Raw genomic sequence first — 3,592 nt, 5'->3', positions numbered from 1 at the left:
AACTTCAATCTAAACAGAAGTATAAACACACTCAAGGAGACATAGGAAATAAACCGTGCCAAGACAGTTAATTGAAAAAGGTTTAAGAAAATAGCCCCAAATGACAGAAATTAATATTTTCAAAAATAACTCCTAATAGTAATGAATTCATTTTTCCAATAAAGAGACACCTACTAGCAGATTAAATTAATAAACAGGATCCATCTTTCTGCTACCTTCAAGAAACATACCTTGCCACCAAAGATATGTACCACCTTGTGGTAAAAGGACATAAAAACGTATTGTGGGCAAATGTAACCAAAAAGCAGGCAGGCATAGCTTTTCTAGTATCTGACAAAATTACCCAGAAGAAATGAAAAGGGTCACTTCACACTCACTGGAGAAAGAATCCACAAAGAGAACATTATGAGTTCAAACAAATACTTACCAGACTTACGTTACCTTAGTTCATAAAAGAAATACCACTAGATCTAAAACCATGGTTTAATTCTAACATGTGATAGTAGGTGAATTCAGTAGCCCACTCTCATCAATAAATTGGTCATCTGGACAAAAACTAAACAGAGAATCATTGGAGCTAAATGTTGTCATAAATCAAATGGACCTAACAGACACCTACAGAACATTAGACACAAAAGCTAAAGAATATACATTCTTCTCAGCAGGCCATGGAACTTTCTCCAAAACTGATCACATATTAGGACACAAGTATCAACAAATATAAGAAAATTCAAATCACAACCTCTATTCTATCTGACAACAATGGAACAAGGCTAGATATCAATTCCTAGAATGAAATAAAACTAAGAACATAATATGGCCAAATCTATGGAGTACAGTGAAGAGAAAGGTTTACAAGCTAAATCTTCACATCACAAAATATAAGAAATCTCATAGTAATAAGATAATGATATACTTTAAGGCCTTTGGACAAACCAAACAACAAAACAATAGATTGGAAGACATGATCAAAATCAAGGCATAGGTTAATGAAATAGAACAAACAACTGTAAAATAAAAACACGAATCAATGAAACTAAGAACTGGTTCTTCGGATGATAAACATTATTGACAAAACTCTTAGCCAAATTAACCAAAAGAGAGAGAAGATATAAATTAATACAATTAGAAGTGATAAGGGAAATATTACAACAGATAACAATGAAATTAAGAAAATAATCTGGACATATATTTAAAAACCTTTATTCTACTCAATCAGAAAATCTGAGTTGGAAATTTTCTTTAACTTGTAGGCATGGGACAGAACTAAAACCAACAATTGACAAATGGGATCTCATGAAAAGCTTCTGTGCAGCTAAGGGAACAGTCAATCAAGTAAAGAGACTGCATGGAGAACTGGAGAAAGTCTTTTTCATTTATACATCTGATGGTGGATTTGTATCTAGAATATACAAAATACCTCTGATGGTGGATTTGTATCTAGAACATACAAAGAATCTAGAAATCTAAACATAATGAAAACAAATGACTCATTTTTTAAAATAGGCTATGAAAGTGAACAAAAAGATCTTAAAACAAAAAAGGTAAATGGCTAATAAATACCTTTAAAAGACTTCACCCTCAGTAGCTCTCGGGGAAATGAAGGTTAAAATTATTTTAAGATTCCATCCAACTCAAATCAAAATGGCCAAAATTAGGAATATAAATCCCAACAAGTACTGGTGTATATGTGGGAAAGGGGAACATTTATACACTGATGGTGGAAGTGTAAACTTGAAATAATGCTGGAGGGGTCTCAGCAAACTAGAAATAGAACTCTCATATAACCCAGCTACACCATTCTTGGAAATACTCCCAAAGCACCTTGTATCCTACCACAGAAATATTTCCATGTCTATGTTTATTGTCACTCTATTCACAGCAGATAGTAAATACAAAACAACCTAGATGTCCAGTAACTGAAAACTGGATAATGAATATATAGTATATACATAAAATCTCCAATTTTCGGTAAAACCAATGAGACAGCCAAAACCAAAACAAGAGAGTGACCGATAGGCAGGAAAGAAACTGCAGTAAAGAGTGGCCAGATGATGTGTTTAACAAAATAAGACTTTGAGGTTGCCATTATAAATTTGTAAAGAAATTGTGGTTAAATAAATCAATAAAGTCTTTGTGACTATGTTTTTAAAACACAAAACAATCTTTTGGAGTTTAAAGTACAATAACTCATTTTTTAAAAAAAATTAAAATTCACTAAAAGACTACAGCAAGTCCAGCCCTAAATGGAACATCTATGCTGAAACCACTTCTCCAAAGCCTCAGTGATCTTTGTGGAGGATGGCACAGAAAGAGTGTAAGAGCCAGAGGTGGTGAATGAGTACAAGCAAACAGTGTTTTCTGGACACACCAGAGCAGTTGCATGTATGAACTGACATCCTTTGAGGCACTCTCTGTGACTTCATATGTGCTGCATTGTGTCTAGAAGATGCTGTTTCCTTGGAATCATTAATCGCCTCTGGCTTTTATAATTTCACTGCTATTTGAGCCACCTAGGAGACATTATATATCCTGGTTTGATTGAGGAATATCCTTTCCCCCACAAAAATCTAATGCGTTGGAAGCTTAGTCTCCTTTTGGTGCTTTTGAGAAGTGATGAGATAACTTTAGTCCTTGAAGCATTTCTTGTGTGTTCTTCTGTGAGGAAATCTTTCAGTTTTTGTTTACCTAGCATGGTTTTCATTTTCTCCTTCATTTCTGAAGGACAGTTTTCTCAGCTATAGCACTTTTCATCTTACTCATTGAAACAGCATCTCATAGCCCAGGATGGCCTCAAAATCCCTTGCTGCTGAGGATGACCCTGAATTTCTGGTCTTTCTGTTTCCACTTAACTGAGTGCTAGAATTACAGATATGCACTACCATATCCAGTTCCTGTGATAGTGGGTATAGGGAGCCAGCTCTTAGTACATGCTAGGAAAGTACTCTACCAACTGAGCTTCACCAGTAGCCCCCAGATACAGTACTTCCAGTTAGTCATTTTTCTCTTACTATTCTACAACCTTTATACTGCAAAAATTCTCTTGAGAAGAAAACATGCTAATGATCTAATGAGAACTTAACTGTATGTAATGAGTCATTCTTTTTCTTGCTGCTTTCAAGATTCTCTGTGAGCTTTGATGGTGTGATTATGGTGTCTCAGTGTAGATAGCTGAATTGCAATTACTTGATTGTCCTGAATTTGTGTATGTGTATTTTCAGACGTAAGACATTTTCAGCTATTAGATTGTAAAAGAGCCTCTTTATTCCCATCTCTTGTTCTTCTCTTTCTAGTCGTTACATAATGCATATGTTGTTACATGTGATGCATGATTAGTCCACTTAGGCTCACTTTTCTTCATTATTTCCTTTGCCTTTTCTTTTCTGCCTAGGCAATTTAGATTAGCCTATCTTCAAGTTCACGGACTTTTTTATATTCCCAATGAAGCCCGGTGTTGTAAGCCTAGAGTTAGTTTTTCTGTGTAGTTTATGACAATAGTTTTGAATTATTTACCTGGAACCCCATGCCTCTTGGTTTTTTACAGTCTGTTTTCAGATACTGAACTGGTTCTCATGATGAGTCATTCTCTCTA

This window comes from Grammomys surdaster, unplaced genomic scaffold, assembly GCF_004785775.1.
Source record: "Grammomys surdaster isolate TR1022 unplaced genomic scaffold, NIH_TR_1.0 61, whole genome shotgun sequence".
Lineage (NCBI taxonomy): Eukaryota > Metazoa > Chordata > Mammalia > Rodentia > Muridae > Grammomys > Grammomys surdaster.
Note: the sequence above shows the minus strand (reverse complement) of the source record.